Source organism: Anabrus simplex, chromosome 10 (genome assembly GCF_040414725.1).
Source record: "Anabrus simplex isolate iqAnaSimp1 chromosome 10, ASM4041472v1, whole genome shotgun sequence".
Classification (NCBI taxonomy): Eukaryota; Metazoa; Arthropoda; class Insecta; order Orthoptera; family Tettigoniidae; genus Anabrus; species Anabrus simplex.
Genome location: NC_090274.1, coordinates 2360178 through 2383747, shown reverse-complemented (window position 1 = coordinate 2383747; position 23570 = coordinate 2360178). Strand labels below are relative to the sequence as shown.

At 39.2% G+C, this 23570-nt stretch overlaps 2 long non-coding RNA genes across 4 annotated transcripts in view; one reads left to right on the top strand and one right to left on the bottom strand.

Annotated features, from left to right (window-relative positions):
- The window catches only part of LOC136882273 (uncharacterized), an 89113-nt gene extending 84501 nt beyond the window's left edge, over nt 1–4612 (top strand). Inside the window, exon 4 of the long non-coding RNA XR_010861130.2 lies at nt 3921–4612. This is a non-coding gene — a long non-coding RNA (uncharacterized lncRNA). The remainder of the gene's footprint in view (nt 1–3920) is intronic.
- A 526-nt stretch (nt 4613–5138) lies between these two features.
- LOC136882272 (uncharacterized) overlaps nt 5139–23570 on the bottom strand; it is a 49103-nt gene continuing 30671 nt past the window's right edge. For all 3 annotated transcript variants that reach the window (XR_010861128.2, XR_010861126.2, XR_011018750.1), the window contains one exon: nt 5139–5474. This is a non-coding gene — a long non-coding RNA (uncharacterized lncRNA). The remainder of the gene's footprint in view (nt 5475–23570) is intronic.

Here is a 23570-nt window from a genome sequence, read left to right as displayed (position 1 = left end):
ATGGGAGGATCGGAAGGGATATACAAGGAAGAGGGAAGGAAACGGCCGTGGCCTTAGGTGCCTGGAGGAGAAGTAGGAAAATACGAAAAACCACTTCGAGGATGGCTGAGGTGGGATTCGAAACCCTTCTACTCAGTTGACCTCCCGAGGCTGAGTAGACCCCGTTCCAGCCCTCGTACTATTTGTTTTCAACTTTCATGGCAGAGCCGGGAATCGAAACCGGGCCTCCGGGAGTGGCTCACATTAACCACTACACCACAGAAGCGGACTAGTACTATAATGCTACCTATATGTTTGTTAGTGCTGAAATCTGATTTCTTACTTTACTAATGCTGAAAGCCCGAAAATGTAATGTTATTCTTTAATAGGGGAATCAGTCTAGAAGGAAATGTTGAAAGTGATGTGATATCTATCCAGGTTCGTTGTTATCCTAATACTATGATCTACAGTACATTGCACGTATATAAAAGATGCCACTTACAAACTTGCTTTTTATCCGCGAATTTCTGCGGCCACAAAAGTCACTATTTTTCAAGAATGATGACATCTACACATGATAGATTGTCTGATTGTGCTGGTTTGAACCTTTCTCCTGTCATTTTGAAGTTATTCGCGATCATGAATAATAAACAATCGGCTTTTAGCAACGGCTGATGCACAACGGCTGGTAGAGCTCCATGCGGTACTGGATCGTGACGTCACAGCGCGCCGCTTAGTCAGAGGCCGTTTCACTCGCCTTGCGGAAAGGCACTATTAAATATTTTTTTAATGGTAGAAAACAAGGCAACATACCACAATGTAATACGTTTACGTACTATTTCATTTGTGTACTTTTCAAAAAAAATATTTTTGAAAATGATGCATGTTCCCAATTGTATAGTCAGTCATCCAGAATTTTTTTTAATTATCACCTGTACTGGAAAATGATGATGATGATGATGATGATGATGATGATGATGATGATGATGATGATGATGATGATGATGATAATAATAATAATACCAATAATAGTAGTAGTAGTAATACTGATAATCATGTAATAAACATGATTTTACAAATCGGTGAGCAAATATGTTCATTATATTTCTATTGTTAGGCTATTATTATATTATAAGTATAGGTACGGTTTTAAAAATAAATTAAAAATACACGGATATACCCTACTAACTACAGAAATCAGAATAATCTCGAGTACTGCGCATGGATGGCATACCACAGTGGATACAGCCATGCACATGGTTGTGACCATTCATGCATAATGTCCACAACAGTGGACATGAGCATATAGCGCAGTACACATACAGTGAGGAAGTTTCTGGATAAAGGAACTGTCTCACAACACCATATATACTATGATAAAAGATATTATAATTTTTTACCCTATCTTTACTTCTTCCACAGAAGGATTTTGTTATTGTTGTACCATGTACATAGCCATCCTTCCTCCCTGCCATTTTGGTCACACACTTGTAGAAGAAAGGTGCCTGCTGTTCTAATAGTTGCTTTTTCTGCCATAAGAACGCAGCCCTGAATAGAACACATCCACCAGAGTGGACTTCATGCAATAGGGGATACGGATAAAGTGCTAGAGAGCTCTAATATCAGCCAATAGTGGCCATCCACTGCAGTGGACATGATGCATGAGAGGGCTAGAGTTCTTTTGTTTTAATTTCCATACTTATATTTTCTTTTTCTTTTTACTCTCACAATTTTACCTATTTTCAGTTTTGCCACCATTACTGTGGTGTCCAAGTGTGTTACCTGGTTGTCTGTTACATCCATTAACTGTTTAAGATTTATCTTCTCAATCAAAAAATAAATGGTTTTGTCCTTTCACTGCAGACATATCTAGTGATCTTCCTAAACAAAGTGTTACCCACAATTATTCCATTTCTCTCACAAGTCAATCAACGTATCTACCTGTTTCTTTCTCCATATCCAAATGTACCTATCACTTCTTCCTTACCAGTTGTCATTGAGGTCTTTCAAACTACTACTTAAGGTTAAGTTAAAATGAAGCAATGATGTGCAGACTTACTTAAAGCTTGTAGAGAACAGTCAACAATACTGTCTCGTACAGCTGACTTGCTCCAGTAATATAAAGCCAAGAAAAGAGTGGGGAAAAAAAACTTGAGTGGCTGGAAAATATTAATGCATGTGTTGTGGTAGTTTAGGTGTGCTTGGTTGCCTATGCTTGGTCATGCCTCACACAATCTACTTAACCGAGAAAACTGAAACGAACTCGTGAGCCTGCTGTGGACTCTAGTGACGGAGTTACGAATAGGCTCCGAGCCTGGTGTTTTGCTTGCTCAGCACACATTGGGCCGGACACAGGAATACCTTCTGCCCGTTTTTGATTAAACCAGGGTATCACGGCTTTTTCTAGATTTGCGTAGTCTGATGTTCTCATTGATTTCTGGGATGAACTATCACAATTAGCAGAAAATTTGATGAGGGTTTCCTTTTGCTTCATGTGTCTCACTTGTTTCACCCACACCAAACTTGCAGGCTAACTTTCTCCAGTCTTTCTATAATTTTCAGTTTTTCACTGATGGTTAACCTTTTATATGTCATTTTTTGACCCCTCATATTGAAAACTTACTACTGACTGATTTGAAACTTTGAAAACACTTCTGCACTCTGTTCACACTTAAGTACAGTAGCCTACAATACACTTGCTGCTGGTGCACTTACCCTTCACTTGAACAGTTCAGTGACCTTGGGCTGTGGGGAAAGGGAGGGTAAATTCTGAGTGCATTCCTCTTTCATTGCCTCTGCTTCCAAGATTATGGTAATCTGTGCTGTGCAGCAACATGCAGCAACATGCTTGAATGTTTGCAAGTTTGCAGCAGTGTGCATATAAGCCTACTGCTACATTGTAGAGAAACGAAGTCCAGTCTCCTCAGATATCAATGATTTTGTCTCCATGCATTGCATTAACATTCTTTTAAACTAGGCAGAGATAATTTTACTCGGTGTGATTAGCAGGTGTAAGAATTAATACTTTAAAAAATAACTCTCTGAAACATGCCAATTAACAGCAAAGCGAATTATCTGCACGTGAATTATTGGGAGTGCATGTATTCTGAATTTGCAAGCTAAGTCTAAATCCTTTCAAATTGATGTATCTTTTAACAGTTCTGCAATTTCAAACAGTTTGTGAATGAGTAGTAATGGCTCTGAATTTTTAATAATCTACTTTGTAGTCAGAATTGGGCAAAGTATTTCAATTCACAAGTCAGTTGATTGTAATTCAGTTATTAAAACTTGCAGAATGTCTTTTCTCTACAGTGCTACAATGCAAATGTAGAAAGACTATTTTGATTTCTCAGCATAATGAACTGATAATTGGAACTGTTTCTAAGTGGAATATTTAAGTTCCTGGCAATGACAATTTAAGTCAAATTCATTCACAGATCAGAATTTAAAACATGAATGAATGAATATGAATTTAAAATCAGCAGATACAACTTACAATAGTGAAAGTTAATAGTAATTCCAAAATCAATCCACTGACTAGAACTTAAAAAAAAAAAAGGTTCTTAATAGTTTAATATAATCTAAAGTAATTTACATGTGGTGTTAGACATGTCAAAAGTTGTGAAGGCAAGTGAATATTCAGAAAAGTACCAGCAAGGTGTGTAAATTAGTTTCATTGTTAAAACTTTGTAAGGATTTACTGTATATGGAAATTTATAAATTTTGTTGATCATATGAAAATTAAAATTTAAACTTGCTGTATATATTGTCTTTTTTCTGACTGCATCTGGTCACCCTAATGACTTGTCACTATTGTCAAAATGAACTTTGATAGTATTGTTTCTAATTGATGTGACTGGATGTACACTGAATTATTATATACCAAGTAATATATTTGGAAGTTAATCTCTTAAATTATAATATTTTCTCTTTGTTTGCAGTTCCTGAGAGCTGTATTTGCCTTACTGCTTGGAGCAGATGGAGATTTGCTATGGCAGTTAGAAAATTATTCAGCCACCAAGCCAAGAAAATAGTGCATTCATGAAAATAAGTAGTTTTTCCAGAAAGTTTAAGGACACTGATTTTTACAATGTGATGTAGCTTTTCTGTTAACATTGGGACAGAGTGGTTTTTTGGCCCAAAGACTTCTATGATTCACTACTTGCAGTAAATTTTTTAGTTTAAAATTGTGACTTTTTGACAATTAAATGCAAAATAATTAATGGGTGCAGTTTTTATTGCTGGATTGTTTCTAGTTATACTTTTAAACTGGCAAGGAAATGTTTCATTGGGTTATATAACTGGAAATTGATCAATTACATATTTGGCATCTTTTTAAAGTTCAGAATACAGAGCATTGTTAAAGATATTGACATTGTTTTCACTTTCAGGGGCATGTGATCAGTGTTATATCTAATGGTACTTTGTGTTTTTAAATGGAAATATCCTCTTTTCTATGCATAGTCTTAAACTTACAAACATAAATTCAGCACTGTGATTATTTTGAATATTGAACAAGTGCTTGTTGAAAATTGAATGTATTCAAGCTGGTAAAAGAAGCATGTTTGAATATATCTTATTTTCTAAGTACTTGTCTGATTTTTCAAAATAGTCAAGGTGCAGGATTTGTAATGTTTGTTTTCTATACAGCCTTAAACTTAGTGTAATTTCATTTAAGAAAACTGTTGGTACCATTACTTCTAAAAATGTTGACACCATGAGTACTGTAAATCTGATTGTGAGCCCCTTGGTATCATTACTGAATGTCAAACAAAAAATAAATTGTTCTGACTATTCAGGAGTTATTTCAGGTGAACAACTTAGTTCCACAACCCTGTATAATGCAATTTATAGCTGTTTGTAAAAATATCTTCAAATATGTTTTAGCTTCATAATGCCAGGGTTGCAAATGTGGCACTTGTTTGTACTGGTCAGATGTTTATGTAAATACTGTCACATGTTTGTAATCTAAAGTTTGCAACTTTGTTTTATAGTGCAATCTTTATCTGTAAATTTACAGAAAATAAACAATGTTTAATGTAAACTAAAACAAAGAGTTGTAATCTTTCCTCAGCCTTGATAATTAATTGTATTATTATTGTAATGTTGAGAAAACTATGTAATAAAGGATGGAAAAAACAGATGACTTGTTAATATACATTCCTTGTATTTTCCTTTTCCTGTAAATAAACAATTTTGCTTTTAACATTGTTAGGTTTTCATTCTGAATGAACAAAATTTACAAAAGTTTGGACTTAGTTTTTTTTTTTCTGACTTAGTTTTTTCATTTACATTGAAAATATAAATAATTATAAAAATGCATTTTGGACTTAATTTTTTTGCTCAATTTATGAAAAAATTAAAAAATAATTGAAAAATCTAGCAAAATTTGCTCATTTTGAGCAGAAAAACAGCTTTAAAATATACCCTAAGTCCAACACCTCATTTCAAGTGTCCAGGTTCAGCGTTGAAACTTTTATGAATCACGGACTTTCCTGTTCAAGAAAAAAAAAATTACAGAAAAATTAATATTACTGAGCACATAATACAATACTGCTATTGCACAAGTAGAGAGAATTTTCACTCCCCCGCTTGTGCAATAGCAGTACTTCATAAATATCGAAGCACCTGTAGAAACCACTGTGTGATAGAAATTGACTTTCAGCCTATTAGGTTGTGTTACGTACATGTAGTACGTGTTGAAGAGATGTTCAGTACACAACAAAATATGGCCAACCAGACACCAGCGGGATCCGAACCCACAACCTCCTGATTTCGCGTCGGTCGTGGGATTACAATGCGGTCATGAAGATTCACTGTGTGATGTCTGAGAATTCTTTGAGGCAACTCTTATAATATTTAACCTTGGAGATTTGGCCAGTAGGGTTTAGTTATCTCAACTAAAACACTTCACACAGGTGTTTCTGCAGGCGCAACGATCAGCTGTTTCCATTTTAAAAACACTACATGCAGCAGTATTGTCAACAATTGGAAGTGTAAATATACATACAATGCACAAATTGCCTACTAGTGAAGAAATGAAAATCCATAGCCTGTTTCCAGTAATTCGACTTGGTCAGGAATGGGACGAATGAAGCCCCTATTTAGTGGCAAGGACAGGAATTGTGCCGGCTGCCGAAGCCTGCCACACTCCTCTCGGGCAATGATTAATGACTGACAGATAAAATGATATTGGAGAGTGCTGATGGAATGAAAGATGACAGTGAAAACCGTAGAAAAACCTGTCCCACCTCCACTTTGTCCAGCATGAATCTCGCATGGAGTGACCAGGATTTGAACCGTGGAACCCAGCAGTGAGAGGCCTGAGCCACGGAGGCTCACTAGTGAAGAAATAATCTAGCAAAATATTTATGAAACCGCCTAATTTTACCACAGCTTAAAATGTCACCATTATTTCTCTGGTTGGACCACACGGGTTTTGTTGGCACAATATACTTAGCAGCCGTGACCTCAATTAAGGTATATTTGGCTGGTGTGAAAATGGGATACAAAGGACGGCTGACAGTTGGATTTGAACTCACAACCGCACGGCCAACTCTGCTCTGTTAGAGTAGGTCTCTTCTACTCTTAAATGACTGCTTCCTGGCAATTGGTTTTATTAGTATTATCAAATTTAAAGATTTTATGATAATTTCTCAAAAATTGAATCAAGATTAGTTAATGAGCTTAAGAACATGAAAAAGGTTCAGATTATCGGTACCATTTAAAACAATAATGACTCACCACTTCCAAAAGTTGCAATACTACTAGATAATAAAAAAAACCCCAACAATTTCTGACAAGTATGGACAACTTTCTGATCACTGACTTACACAACAACATAAATTGGTAGGCCTGTCTATTATATTCAAATTTATATTATAGCTTTTCTACCCTAAGAGTTCAAATAACTAGGGTGAAAGTTCAGCAATAAATAGCTTTTTTTTTTCTTTTTAACACAAACTTTGAAAATTGAAACATGATCCTCAAATTGTAACAGGGAATGAACATGTTATTGTCGATAATGTCATGACAGCTACGAGATCTCAAATATCCCATGTGCACTGGCCATACAGCGAGGAGCTGCCACACTCAATATTCATACACTACTTTTTTCAGTACAAGCGCACAAAATAGGAGATGCTCTACTACACATTTTGAGAACCTAGGGTCTGAGAGACCAGCTTAAATATGTCTGTTACTATTTTCCAGATTGCTGACTTTTAGTTTTACGCTAATTTGAGGTACTTTATTTACATAACTTATGGCTATTACTGTACAGTACCACATCGACAAACCTGAGTTAAGGTAAAAGTTTGCACCTCAAAACTTCAATGTAAGCACGACATTGACGTACAAAATACTGCCGCAGCCTTTCAAATCACAGGCGACTACAATCCTGGCAACAAATTCCATGCCCTGTGAACACTGGTGTCTTATTATTGTATAATAGGAGATGCCCTACTGTACTGAACACTTGAGATAGAGAGATTCTTGTCTCAGAAGGGAGCTCAAGACTACCTACTGCACTGTCCACAAGGTGGCCCTGTCTTATCGTATTTATGTATTATGTTCTTGTTTGAAGAGGAAGTACAACTGGGCAACCATCCTCTATATAACACTAATCAGAGAGAAAGATTGGAGGGGATCCGACAATTCAGAAAATGAAGGTATCGGCCAAAGAAAGACAGCGGCCACGAAGGGCGTGAAAATGAAAGACTCCCTAGGCCTCGAGTGCTCTAATACCGTTGGGCTCGGAAAAGAACAAGAATTGACCAAGGGAGGTCGGACAGGATAGATGAAAGTGATGAACCTGGCGCAAGTAAGAAGCAATGCCAGGACTCAGCTAAGGACCCCATGTTCGCCAATCCACGCTCCAAAGTTCAGAGCCCCTGGGGCTCATATTAGTCTCCTCTTACGACACGCAGGAGATACCGTGGGTGTTATTCTACCGCCCCCACTCACAGGAGAATATTGCCATATGACAGAACTTGGTATCCATCAATAGTTTATATATTTTCACACCATATGAAGAGTCATACAAAACGATGGCCTAGTACTGGTAGAGTTTCACCTTGTGAATGGGGAAGTACATAGCAATGTCCTCATCGCTGAAAGGCTATACAGGGATCACCCATCACGATGAGAGTTTATTTCTGAAGATTGACGAATGCGGGTGACTGGTCTGTTGCAACCAATATGAGGACCCTCCTCACACCCAGCTTTGTAGCGAACAATGGGCCCTGGCAAGTGATCCACGGACAGGATGATCAACCAGATTCCCTACAATTTGGGCTGTTAACTGTCACTGGTAATAGTACCTGGAAGAGCAATGTGTGGGATGAAGAAAACCACTACGGTCAAGTCACTCCAGCAAGTACATTCTGCTGTGAAAATCTGGGCTGTCATCTCATTTGGCTAATCAACAACCTGCTCATATGAATGGCCATGATTACCCGTGGTTCGCAATGGGTTTTGCCTGAGTTGTTGAAAGATGTTCACTTGGCTGTTCGTGAGACGATGTGGGTACAGCACGACCTCACTCACAACGATCTGGATGCTACATCTCCTGGTTGCTGGATTGGAAGGGGAGGCCCTATTACTTCGCCAGCGAGGTCACCCAACTTGAAACCACTCGATCATTTCTTCTTCTTCTTCATGTGCCATGTCCTCGCAGAACGTTGGCGATCATCAGCATGATCTGTTGTTTGTTCATAGCTGTTCTGAACAGAGTAAGCTTTGTCACCCCAAACCACTGGCTCAAGTTGCCGAGCCATGATGTCCTACTTCTCCCCGGACCACGCTTTCCATTAATTTTCCCTTGGAGTATTACTTGCAGAAGGTGGTATTTAGAGTTCCGCATCATATGACCAAAGTATTCTAGTTTCCTTCTCTTGATGGTAGTGAGAATTTCTGGTTCTTTGTTCATACGGTGCAAAACGTCTATATTGGTCATTTTAGCTGTCCAAGGTATCTTAAGCATCCTTCGGTACGTCCACATTTCAAATGCTTGCAATCTCTTGCACATGGTCTCAGTTAGTGTCCATGCCTCAACGCCGTACAACAGAATGCTGAAAACGTAGCACCGGAGTAGTCGTGTCCGTAGTGAAATGGAAAGGTCACGGCTTGTCAAAAGTTTCCTAAGTCTCTGAAAAGAAGTTCTGGCCTGCTCAATTCTGCATCGGATCTCGTGAGTAAGGTCCCAGTCATCATTGATGTGACATCCCAGGTATTTAAATGTTGCCACTCTCGCGATCTGTTCCTTCGCTGTTGTGAGATTACCTCGAATGCCATCCTCATTCCTACTTATAACCATCCACTTGGTCTTCTCTACATTAAGCTTCAAGCCCATTGCGCTGCTGGCTTCAGTGACAGCATTAAGTAGTTCCTGTAGATCCTGGAGATTGGTTGCAAGTAGCACAGTGTCATCGGCGTACCTGATGTTATTTATGATGAAACCATTAACCACAATTCCTTGAGTCTTTCCGTAAAGAGCATCTCGAAAAATCTTTTCTGAATAGATGTTGAAAAGCATGGGGGAAAGAATACAGCCTTGGCGAACTCCTTTCATAATTGAGACTTCTTCCGAGACACGACCATCAACTCTTATGCCAGCACACTGGTTCCAGTAGAGATTACCAATAATACGAATGTCCCGTCCATCAAGTCCTAATTCCCGAAGAATGTTCATAAGTTCATCATGGCGGACTGTATCGAAAGCCTTTTCGTAATCGATGAAACAAGCAAAAACATCGACATTGACATCTCGGCACCGTTGGACTAATACCTGCAGACTGAATAATGCCTCTCTAGTACCAAAACCATGCCTGAAGCCAAACTGCGAGGTTCCGATATTCTCCTCACATTTATGATAAATTCTCGCATGCAAGACTTTTAGGAATACTTTCAGAACGTGGCTCATCAAACTAATTGTTCTATATTCATTGCAGAATTTTGCATTGGCTCTCTTAGGCAATATTACGAAAGTCGATTTGAGCCAGTCTCGAGGAATGGTTCCACTGCGGTGGATACTGTTGAATAGGTCAACTAATAATGAAAGGGATTTTTCTTTCTCAAGGAGTTTCAGTATCTCGGCATACATCTCATCAGGGCCTGGAGCCTTCCCATTCTTCGCTGTTCTTATGGCATATTCTACTTCTGCACGTGTGATTTCCACACCATCGTCTGCCCAAACACCATGATCCACATTTCTGCGATCCAAGAAGAGATTTTGTACATATTCCATCCATTCCTTAAGTTTCTCTTCTGTGCTCGCTAAGATGTCACCATTCTTATTAAGGAGGACTCCACTACCCTTCATTTGGTGATATCTAAAATGATTTATGTGTAAAAAACACCAGCACACACAGACATGGAATTAGTTACAAGGATTGTAGTCGCCTGTGATGTGATTCAAAACACACCCAAAAGGGTGCAGAAGAATCTTGTATGTCAATGTCATGCTTGTACTGAGGTTAGTGGCAGTCGTTTTGAGCAACTGATGGTACGTTGACTCACGTTTGTCAACGATATGGTACTGTACACAAATAACCAGCAGCAGCTCGTGTACAAGAGCACAAGTGCACCTGAACACCCAGAATATGGAACTGGGACCCATGGAACTCTTTAACTACTCTGTATCTAACTTACTAATTAGAATTCTGATCTGCCGCATTCTACACTTCAAACTTCCAGCATTGCTCGCATGTGCACATTGATCTTGTGCCCTCACTGTGACAGGTTTTGTGCATTCATGAATCATGGTGACATCATACCTTACGGAGATGTAAAAGTGCACACATCCAATGCACTCTTTCTTCAGAACTCTAGGAACCAAACCATCTTTACAGATCCTTTACCAACTTGTACTTCTTTGCTTAAGACTTCAGTCTCCCGTCATTGAGCTTGAGTTACTGTGTAGCGAGTCATTGTGTATGTACTGGCTTAGAAAAAGTACAATCGTGTCAGTCAATTGAGTTTTCATATAAACTTATTTGTTTTGATCAATCAAGGCAATCATGAACTGGATAGATTCAATATTTACATGCCAACAGCGCAGTTAGGTGAGTGACAAGTATTTTACTTAATATGTTATAATAGAAATGTATTTACTTCTGCTCTCCCCATTTGGAGGCTGCCAAAAGGGCACAGATAGTGCCTATAAAAAGTTAATATACTACATTATACCTATTGCTATGAAATTTTGTGAAAACCTAATTTTCTATTTGACTAGCCACCACTGGAAATTACTGTACATAATATAAAGCTGAATGTAAATAAAATACACATAAAATGTAGCTGTAAATAATCCAGACATTTGTGATAGTGACAGCCATATTTAAATCTTAGGTTTCCTATCTCAGAATGTTCAGTAGAGCATCCCCCATTTCCTATTTAATTTTTACATACATTTACTGAAACATGCGATCAAATCCAATTGAATGTTGGCAATACTTTCCAAATACAGATGCACAATCTGTAGCCTGTTAGGATTGGATTCAACATCGTCCAATCCCTTTCATAATTCTGCCATTTTGTAATGGACAAAACAGATATATAAAACTTATCTACATTTCCAAGATATTCGTATAATAACAGGGTCACACGGCGGACTACAACGTAACAACTTGAAGAACAAAACCAGCGATACTGTTCGCCACGATAAGTTGACACCCGAGAGTAAACTGAAATAGTAACTATAGAGGAATCACACTTATGTCGCAGGTAGTTAAAATACTGGAAAGGATATTAGAAAGAAGAGTGAGAAGAAAGATTGAAGGAGAGTTACATGAGGAACAATATGGCTTCAGGAGTGGAAGATCTACAGGACAGCATGAGACAGCAGATGGAAAAGAAATGGGAATATGGAAAGGATCTGGTCATAACTTTCATAGATATAGAAAAGACATATGAAAGTGTATCCAGAGAGAAGGTTTGGGAAACCATGGTTAAAAAGAGACTCAGAACAGTAACAACTGTGTTAGCAGACTACTGTCCCCAGTTGGAAAGACAGAATGTCTTTTTAGGAATAAGACTGGACTATGACAGAGGAGTGTTCATTATGGTCATGATGAAATTGTAAAGGAAACAAGACGAAGATACTGCTATCTGCAGATGATGTGTGCAACAACTAGATGTACTGAACGTATGGCATGAAAATAGTACAGAGAAAGCAAGACTATGGTGACGTCGAGAGAGGAAAGGCAAGGAAAGGGCACTGTGAAAATTGGAAGTCAGAGTCTGTAAACTGTGGACAGCTTTAAATTCCTAGGAAGTGAATTAATGCAAAATGCTAGGGTGGACATGGACATTAGCAGGAGGGTACAGCAGGGTACTGCATTCTACTGAAGTGTAAGAAAACTTGTTCGGAGCAAAGAAGTACCAAGGAAAAGTAAGGAGATAATGTACAAAATATACTACGTACCCATACTGACTTATGTGGCTGAGACTTGGACTTTGACTAGCAGGAAAGCCAGTGAGATGAAATTCCTAAGAAGTATCATAGGAAAGAGAGAGTGAGAAATGAAGATGTCAGGAAGGAAGTTAGGGTAGAAAAGCTAAGTGAGAGAGTTAAAAAGAATAAACTAAGGTGGGCTGGACATGTAAAGAGGACGGAGGAGAACAGAATTCCAAGACAGATGCTGGAGGCAAAGTGCGAGGGCAAGAGAGCAAAAGAAAGACCTAGAACAAGGTGGATTGAATCAGTGAAGAGCAAGAAGTAAGTATAAATAACCACCTAATCGATTAGGTGGTTATTTATACTTACTTCTTGATTAAACATCGATACGGTCATGAAATGGACAACTTGTAATCAGTGAAGAGCGGCATAAGAGGACAAAATTTAGATTGGGACAAGATCGTGGAAGAGGAAGATGGAGAAGTGCCATAAATACCCCGACCCAACAGGAGCTGGATAAGGGAAAATGATGATGAGTAAACTGAATTACGTTGATCACTTCAAAACCAAATCAATGATCTGCATTTAGGACTGTCACCCAGGTGGAAGATTTCCTAGCCTTTTATTAAACGTTTTTAAAGAACTTGGACATTTTTCGAACACTTCCCTTAGGAAGTTATTCCAATCCCTTACTCCTGTCCTATTAATAAATATTTGCCCTATCGTCGCCATAAGACCTATCTGTTTCGGTGTGACGTAAAGCAAAATAGCAAAAAAACATATATATATATATCTGCCCCAATTTGTCCTCCTGAATTCCAACTTTATCCTAATCTCTCCTACTTTTAAAAGCTCCGCTCTAGGCTATTTTCCAGGAAACATCAACACTTGAGATAAGATCGAGACAACATCCTCTGTAAAATAATACAAATTCTAACCAGAGAACTAAGTGAGAAAGAAAACAAGTTAATAATAATCGTACAGCCTCAGCTACCGTGTACAAATATTTCAATTTGATGCCATCTGGCTGTCTGCTCGTCAATTTCGACGTTCCGTTTTACTCGAGGCCCACTAGATGGCAGAGTAAATCGAAACTCTCTTGGGCGTCTGTGACTGAGATTTAATGAATTTTGTCGGGTAAACACCAAATGTGTCACCAGAGATCTTTTACATGCCGACATCGTATGACGTGGAGTGTCCAATGGACTTTTTTCCGCCCTTCTAAAATCCAACTACCTCTGCGGGGTTTGAGCCCGCTATCTTGGGATCCAAAGACTTTATTCACACTTCTTCGGGGATCGAATATAACAAATATATTTCTGTACCAAAGCAGTCCACGGACATATTTATATTTTCAGTTTAAGAACATTTTAAAATTCTGTATCTACAAACTGCTTCAAGAAAGTAGTCCATACCTGCTATAAAATGTTAAATTCTCTAGAATACCTTCATTACAATGTAGGAACATTTCACACATTATAATGAACAAACAAATCAAGAGAACTTGAAGGACTGGAAGGAAGAAAAACTAAAAGAACGTCTGAAACCAGTCAGCATAAAGCACAGAGAGAGATAAGTTCTTCTTCCCACCAGATTTTAACTACAGAAACTTAATTCAAAATTGTCAACAAAAGCAAATTATTCTGTTTCCAAATCAAAATTTCTTAAAGCTTAATTCCTTATTATTTGCAGGGCTACCAGCAAAACAAACAGGGAAATAAAAAAAACCCCAATGCTTTAAATATTTCTCTTAAATAAGTTTCTTCTTTACAACCAGGAATTAACTAGTTTCTCTTTGAACCAGAAATATACCTGTTATCTAGAAATAGCCCCTTTTGTTTGAAATTATGATTTGGACAGGCCTGTGATACCCTAAAACAGTGCTTTCATTATAATTTGTTGAGTGATCAAATTATGATAACAGGTTTGTTTAATGTGTGACAATATTACACGAGTGTATGAGAAGCTTCCCAGAACTGGTCTGCAAATCAATCACTTCAGAATATTTCTACAGAAGGCTGTTTGCCATTCATATCTTCATTTTATGTTACTTGAAATCATAATTCCCAAGATACACTCACTCTCTATAAATAAAATTATAGTCTTCAATCAATCAGTCACTACTGATCTGCATTTAGGGCAGTCGCCCAGGTGGTGTTGTTCTCCTAGCCTTTTCTTAAATGATTGCAAAGAAACTGGAAATTTATTGAACATCTCCCTTGGTAAGTTATTCCAATCCCTAACTCCCCTTCCTATAAATGAATATTTGCCCCAATTTGTCCTCTTGAATTCCAACTTTATCTTCATATTGTGATCTTTCCTACTCAAACTTATTCGTCTACTGATGTCCTCCGATGCCATCTCTCCACTGACAGCTCGTAACATACCACTTACACGTTATAATTCTCATGTTAGGTCCGTACTGAAATGTACGTAAATACAAAGTATGTTACAAGTGTTATTTTTAATATCCACCTATTCAATACAAGGAGATCTAGTAAATTAAGAATTAAATATTATCATAAAAAGTTACAAGGGACATGTTTCGCCCATTTTAAGGGCGCATCATCAGCCTCAAACTCAAATCTGAAAGGTGAATAATCAGTATCCTGACTGTTCTTACAAATCGTAAAAAGAGGATATCAATGTAGGTAAAAATTAAATGGCGTACGGCTTTTAGTGCCGGGAGTGTCCAAGGACAAGTTCGGCTCGCCGGGTGCAGGTCTTTTGAATTGACACCTGTAGGCGACCTGCACGTCATGATGAGGATGAAATGATGATGAAGACAACACATACACCCACCCCCGTGCCAGTGAAATTAACCAATGACGGTTAAAATTCCCGTCCCTGCCGCGAATCGAACCCGGGGCCCCTGTGACCAAAGGCCAGCACGCTAACCATTTAGCCATGGAGCCGGACATTAATATAGGTGTTTGTCTAACATAAAATTATTAGAATGTTAATTTGTGACCACAACTTAATTTCCAGTTTCTGGGAATCTATGATGTTTATTATTGGAGATTTTTACATTCCTTACAATCAACTAAAGAGATCTCTCAACAATGACAGACCTTATTTCAACTTCGTCACGTTATCAGCTGTGAACCCTTCAATGATTTGCCCACAAATAAACAACTGACTGATCTACTGTTAAAATGCAAATATTTTCAATGTTCTACTTTCAGTCGAGTCACTGGAGGTGGCTCTGTAGAATAAACATTTTTGTCACATACCTGAGCCTAGAAGAGACAGAGAGAGTGAAATGCTTCTCTCATTTGGAGGCTGCCATTCTTACATACAAGGTGGATTACAACTACAAGGGTCGTGTAATAATTGGTATATCATATTATAGGCTACCTATCACTCAATAAAAATAGTATTGATCAATAATTTTGAAACCCATGAGGAACTCCTTATAGGACAAAGATATAGCTAAGAGTATAAATGATTTCTCACTATTGATAACGATATTAACCCACTGTCTGTAGAACAGTCATTCTCACCTGAAAAAAGTATCTTCACTTTCCGAGTAGGAACTATCAGTTAACTCTTCATTCATGCAATTGAGATCCTCAGTCCCATCTTCATTCTCACTTAAGTAATATCGCTGTCATCGTCTTCAGACCAATTAGCTGTCTGGAGAATATTTCAGCAAATATTCAGGTGCAAATTACTCACTGTGAATGCTCTTGGAGTAGCCCAGTAGCAGTCAACAGTTGTGTTCCACAACAAACAAAAATACTATTTAAATTTTACTCTGTGTAGCCAGCATGTTGTGAGTAAAGAAAACGGCTGCCAATACAAAATAAGAAATTTGTTACATCAAATACCGACACGGGGGGAGGGAGTACTTCATGCCCATTCGTGTTTGAATACCTCTGTACAACCTTCAGACGGTAACAATTAGCAAACAACCACACCACTCGCCTCATTGTTAGAAAGTAATAATAAATATATATCATAGCCTTTTATTTCAAATATTAAAAGAAATAGCAAGTTATGGGTAAAAAGTCGTCGTTCCCCCCCTCCCCCCCCCCAAGGTACTCCTAGGGTTAATATTATTGGTTTTTAATCACAATAACTACTTTTCAGTTTTCAGAGATGCCAAAGTGCCAGAATTTAGTCTTGCAGGAGTTACTTTACGAGCCAGTAAATCTGCCGTCACAAGGCTAACGTATTTGAGCACCTTAAAATACCACCAGATTGAGCCAGGATCGAACTTGCCAAGTTGGGGTCAGCCTCAACCATCCACGCCACTCAGCCTGGTGGACTAAAGTTACAGTACTTATATTTATCAATGAAGGAAGCAAGCTGTTCGATTAGCATTGGGGAATAATAATGAAATAATAATAGTGAAAAACTCAAAATCCATATAAAAACAGCCGTCTATTCGTAACTAGCAAATGTAGCTGTGCTTCACTTCGGTATTCCACATTGTAGAGATTTCTATCCCGCAGAATAACAGCTTGACGTCTCTCTCGCCTTCTACCCAACAAATTACAGGAATGATAACGAAAATGGCATTACGGCAATTTCCTGCTGACAAGCAGCCAGAGACGTTGCCACGGTAACCGGGAGGTTCGATGTCAGTCACTCAATGCAGAGTATAAAATCCGCAGAAAATAGTAATTTTCTCCTTCATTTGAAGAGTAAGCGAAATTAAGTGCATAACAAAAGTTGTTTAAAATGAAGAGAAATTTCACATACAGTCTTTGGATTTTACAGAAAATCAATAGTATAAGAGAAAATTGAAAGAAAAAAAAACGGTTCTGGTTTTCATATAAACCTCCAGTCTATTCAGCAATTTTTAAATTATATGGATATCATTCTAAACCTGCCCCTGGATGAGTATACTCTAAATATGAAGTTTGGTCAAGATCTATCGAGCCGTTTCGCCGTGATGGTGGAATAGCCGGGCAGACAGACATGCAAAGAGACACAAAAGCTAAAAACCACTGATAAGGTCTTGAGTTGACTTAAAACGGATAAATATCTGAAAAATTGACAAAATAAATGAAATTACAGATAGCAGACACCCTACAACTTAACACATTAATGACAGGCTACGTTAATTAATGTAGTTTCGTATTGGTGTGCGAGCGACCGGCTACGTAAATTAACGTTTTATCACATTGCTTCATTCTTGAGTGATTTTACCCCCTGCGCCGTTTATTAATCAAGATATTTTGTGTTGTTTACAAACTAAAATCTTTGTTGATCAGAATTTAGATAGATATATTCTTTTCTTGACAATGCTTTTGGCACAGGAAGTGTGGTTTCATAACACACAGTACCGAGTGTATTGTCAGGTGTCAGCATGGCGCGCCGTAGCAAAAGACAGCTCGAACGATGATGAAATATTTGGAGAATTGCGTGCTGATAGTTTATCTGATGTCCCTAGTGATTGCGAACATGTAAGTATTAGTGATTGTGAAGATGTGTGTCCATCAACATCGAAATATACGCGCGGAAGTGAAAGTGCGACATTCAGTTCAGACGAGTCTGTTGACGGCGACAATAATACGAGTGAAGTTGCCAGTGACAGTGATAGTAAAGACAGTGAGGTGGGTGGGTGGGTGGGTGGGTGGATGGACGGACGGACAGACAAATAAGAATGAAAACAGTCCTAGAACCATTTACAGGTCATTTTGATGTCATTTAAAGTTACATGTATTTATATTATTTCATTCTACTTCTCATGCTAGGTGTGCTTCTGTTGCCGGTCCACAGGAAAGAATGGAGAACCGCGCGCCCGGACAACAATGTGTTAATTTATATAGATAAGGCTATAAGACGAGAATAGAGCACAAACAATGCACGACGACTCCACTGATAAAACTTATGAAAGCTGAAGTAGGTGCCACTCTACACCTCACTCGGTCTGGACTACGTATTAGTTAGGACCCAATTACCCTTGCAACCACGAGTTTGTTGGGGCTAATGCACCCTTGTCTTCAAACAGTAAGAAGTGTCTTAGTATAGAAGTCAAAAGAGCATGAAATCACGAAAAACTGACTGACTATCACTATTTGCTCAATTATTAGAGGGGCTGGACTATTTGGTAGTTTGCCTCTTTCTGTCAGTGTCCATCAGGGGGTCTGTACTGTCGCCTCCCCTCTTCATTACCGTCATGGATAATGGGATAATGTTACAAGAAATCTTTACCTCAGACCTTGCTCTATGCAGACGTCTGTTTTTGCCTCAGAGGAAAACCCTGATCTACAACTACAAGTCCAGGCATGGACCAACTGCCTTGCAGAATTTGGACTACGGCTCAGCGTTAAGAAAACTGAATATCTGACAGGAGATCTAAATGATCTCAATATGATTGAAATTAATGGCATTGTCCTTCCAAAGACAATGTCATTCAAATATCTTGGCCCGACAATTACTGCAGACGGAACCCTCAGTTCTGAAATATCAGATCGCGTGAGCAGTGCATGCTGAAGTTTTTTTTTTGCTAGGGGCTTTACGTCGCACCGACACAGATAGGTCTTATGGCGACGATGGGACAGGGAAGGGCTAGAAGTGGGAAGGAAGCGGCCGTGGCCTTAATTAAGGTACAGCCCCAGCATTTGCCTGGTGTGAAAATGGGAAACCACGGAAAACCATTTTCAGGGCTGCCGATAGTGGGATTCGAACCTACTATCTCCCGGATGCAAGCTCACAGTCGCGCGCCTCTACACGCACGGCCAACTCGCCCGGTGCATGCTGAAGTGGAGCTCAGTGGCTGGTGTCCTAAAGTCTAACGTTTATCTCTCTGAAGCTCTGTATGGTGCAGAATGCTGGCCTTCCACTACGGAGATGGAACAGCGACGTGGTGTGATGGAAACAAAGATGCTCCAATGGAGATATGGCTTGACACACAATAAAGTTCGTAAGCGATATAGAGCGGCACCAATCACTGAAAAGATGAGGGAGAGCTGGTGTGGGCATGTACTTCAAGTGCTGGAACAACAGGTGAAAAGACGGGAAAAACAACAACTAAGACAGTGTTGGCTGGACATCATACATACATGCACAATAGTGTAAAGTGGTGACACAGAGCTAGTATGTGTGACGAATGGTAAGGAAAAAGAAAGACGATTAGGAAGTCATTAGGCGACTCATTCAACAAGTAAATCACTCCCACCTGCATAGCTGCCAACTTTTAGAAATCAAAAATAGGAAGATTTTTTAATTCTTGGATTTCATCACATATATTGCGCCACGGTCTAAGTGAAAAAAGGACAGGGTAAAAGACATGCAAACCTACAGTTACAATGTGATTCGATCCTTAAATTGAAAATTTTAAACTAAAAAATTTTAAAATGGTTACAAGAAAATGTACCTAATCACGATACGCGTGAGTAACAGAGTAAATCAAAGGAGGTCAAGCTTAAATTTCGTCTCGTCGTACTTGGAGATTCTTTAGTCAAGAATATGAAGAATTCTTTAGTGTACTCTTATCCAAGGGTCCAGGTTAGTCAACGAACACGAAAGTGTACACATACGGGAGAGAAACCGCTCCACTGTGTCGAATGCAATAAAGCGTTTACCACTAGGGTTAAACTGCCAATGTGCATACTGGAGAGAGGCTGTTCCGCTGTAAAAAAAACACAATATGGTGGTTTTCAGAAAGGAGACCCTAGAAAGACACAATTTTTCATACGAGATTAAGGCAATTCCAGTGCAGGGAACACAATAAAACGTTTACCGAAGGATTTCAGCTCCAAACCCTCTAGTCTGTTCATCATGGCGAAAGGTCCTCCCAGTGCGAGGATTGTAACAATGTTTGAAAGACTAAAAGATCTAGCCTCCGAAAATACATGACGCTTTGCAAGAATGCAAAAAGGTGTTTACAACTATCAGTAAACTCCGAACACACGCTGTTATACATAATGCATTAAGGCTATTCCAGTGCCGGAAATACAATGAAATGTCTACCCAGCGAGGTAATCTACAAAAAACACCTATTTGTTCATAATGGAGAGACATCATTTCAGTGTCGGGAATGCAATTAAACGTTTGGTCAAGCTTGTCTCCTAAGCAAGGGGCTGCCTGGCCAAGGCGGTAAAGGCGTGCTCGATTCGCCCGGAAGAACGTGGGTTCGAATCCCTGCCAGGAAGTCGTAACATTTAAGAAACGAGATTTCCACTTCCGGAGGTGCATATGACCCTGAGGTTCACTCAGCCTACACCAAAAATGAGTACCACATTAATTCCTGGGGGCAAAGGCGGCCGCGCGTAAAGCTAACCAATCTACACCATCATGTGCCGAGGTTAACAATGGTGGAAGCCTTTACCTTCCACTCCTCCAAGGGTCTTCATGGCCTGTACGGAGGTGACTTTGCTTTGCTTTTTGCTTATCTCCTAAGCAACACACTATGATGCATACTAGAGCAAGGCCATCCTACTGTAAAAAAATGCAATAAAGTGTTTGAAGTTAGGGATAGCCTCCGATAACACGCAGCTGTACATACTGGAGTAAAGCCAAACCCCTGCACGGAATGCAATAAGACGTTTAGTCTATTTAGTAATCTTCGCACCCACATGCTTCTTCATAACGGGGAAAGGCCCTTTCAGTGTCAGGATTTCAACAATTATTCGGTAGGAGAAGCGACTTCCGGCTACACATAATGATACACGCCCGGTGGTTGTATTACACAGTCTACGTATAGTGTCAAACTCAGTTTAATCGTACAGCCTTGGCAGTTAATAAATTATATGAGCATAAACTGATAAGGAAAATCAAATTAACTAATCGCAAAGCTCGTTAACAACATTTTACAACAAGGAGACGAAATTTGCGAAAGCCAGTAATGAAGCAGCAGATTCTTCGAATGTTGTAGGTCATATTCCAACCTCCCAAAATAATTTAAGTTTGAATGGAAAACCACGAACTACGTGTCCCCACTGCGGCAAACACTACATAAAACTCAATAAGCGTGTAAGGCTACCTCATCCCCATATCCTTCGCAAAATGATAGTACAGAGACAGCCTACCATAAACCACTCTGTCGCTTCGTAATGTGATGAAACATGCAATAACGAAGAATTTCGCTCTCAAAAATGAGAGTAGAAACCCGGTGGGGCCAATAGACGAATATAAAAAGAGCTTGAACCAGTGGAATTGTATGTTTTCTTATGAAATGAGCAGAGATCAATTCGACAAGTCTGTCGACGAATTCGCTCTTTTCTTAGCCGAAGCCATAGATTTTCTACCAGGTCCTAAACACCCGGCAAAAAAAAAAAAAAAAAAAACTTTGAGGCAAGGAAAACGAAGGGAGATGCAAAGCTACAGAGAACTTACAAGCAACACTCAAATCCGCAGAGGGCAACAAACAGAGATAAAGAAATGAGACGTAATAAGTACCGATACCAAGAAATGCAGTATTTCTATTCCAACCAGTGAAAAAAGGCCATCAGAAATGACCAAATGACTCGCTGTAGACTGATATCGAGGATATTGAGAATCATTTTTCATCTATTTTGGCCACACCTAAGAACTGTGAACGCGAACATTACGACGACCTGCTGACTGAAAGGGAATGCGCTGTACAAAACGAACCCTTCGATGTAACGGTGCATAAGGCTATGAAACGAATGGCTGTGGACACGTCATCCGGATCCAACAGAGTTCTAGTCAGAGCTATCAAAGATGATATGGCATCAAACATCATACTTAAAATTGCTACGATAATGTTACAGACAGGGCATGTTCCATTACTGTTCACAAAGGCGCGCATCATTTTGTTACCTAAAAATGGACATCCAACAGAACTGATGGTAACCGCTGCAGAAGATGTAGTGAGACTGAAACATTACCTCACGTCTTGGGTTCCTGTGCCTTCGGTGAAGCTCTTCGAAACACTAGACATCACAACATCAGGTCATCCATAACGCAGCAACTCCATGCGGAAGGATTTCAAGTGCACGAGGAAGTCGGTGGCAGCACGAGAAGGATTGATGTGATCGCAATCAAAGGGAAGAAAGGATATATATTAGACCCCACAGTAAGACACTCCGACCAACCAGACGAAGTGGACCGAGACAAGAAGTCTATCTACCAGCCTACAGTGCCGACATAGATCATGATCGGTGCGGGAGGGACAGACAGGGATGAAAGCGCTCAGACACCACTTACACTCGCCAGACTGAGACATAATTTACTTATTTTATTTTTAAATGAAATTGTTTGTGTATTCTCCAAGTGGAGGAAGATTTTGAAAATTAAAAAAAATACAGTCGAACCTCGATATCTCGAAACTCTACTCGAATTTTCAGTATCTCGAACTAACTTAGATTTTCCGGCCGTTTGTCCTATTCTTAACTTGTATTTATTTCTCTATTCTCGAAATTTGGTTAAACGAAATTGTCACAGGTGAACAATATAGTGGAAATGGAAAGTGTTTTTGAAGATTTTATTTGTAATGACCTAACCTGTACTGTGTAATATTCTGCACTTACTGGAAGTATCTAGAAAATTGTTGAACAGGGTGTGTGCCTTTTGTGGGTTATGTTTTCTAGAAGGAATTTTCTTACTATTCTGGAAATGGAAGATCCGCGAACAGTGTATTCAAGAATGTTACTTAAAGTTTGCGACGGGAGTAGGAATTGTGATTGGTGAACCTAGGAGGGGATGGGCGGACTCATCCATTCTGAATGGCTACTCCAAGGCCAGGGTTTTCTATATATATATTGAGTGAGGCAGCGTTCGTGACAATTCGGTCTTGTCTTGGCCTGATCTGCCTTTAGTCTGTGTTGGTCTGCGTCGTGTGCGACGCCTCGCTTCCGGGATGGCGCACCTTCGGGTAAGCACTCTTACTTTCCCTTCCGGTTAAAATTTCCGTAATGTTCAGTTGCTATTCCGTATAGGAGTCTGCCCTAGCCTAACCTTGATTCGCCAAATTAATTATTTACGACACCTTAGCTTTTCTGCTGGAGTTCCCAGTTTGTTTTCGAGACGTTCCCATTTCCTATTTCACTAAATATGTCGATTGTAATTTAATACGTTTACCTTGGGGTTTGCCTCTGGTAGTTCAGTGTCACTTGATGTACGCTAGAGTTTGGGAGAGTACGTTCACTTCACTGTAAATTGTAATTGTTCTTACGTTGCTTTTAACCTACTAACTTGCATTGTACTACTGGATTTGTAACTAGCTGTATAGTTGGTTTGAAGTTTGAAACTCGTAGTGAAGCCCATTATCAAAGAA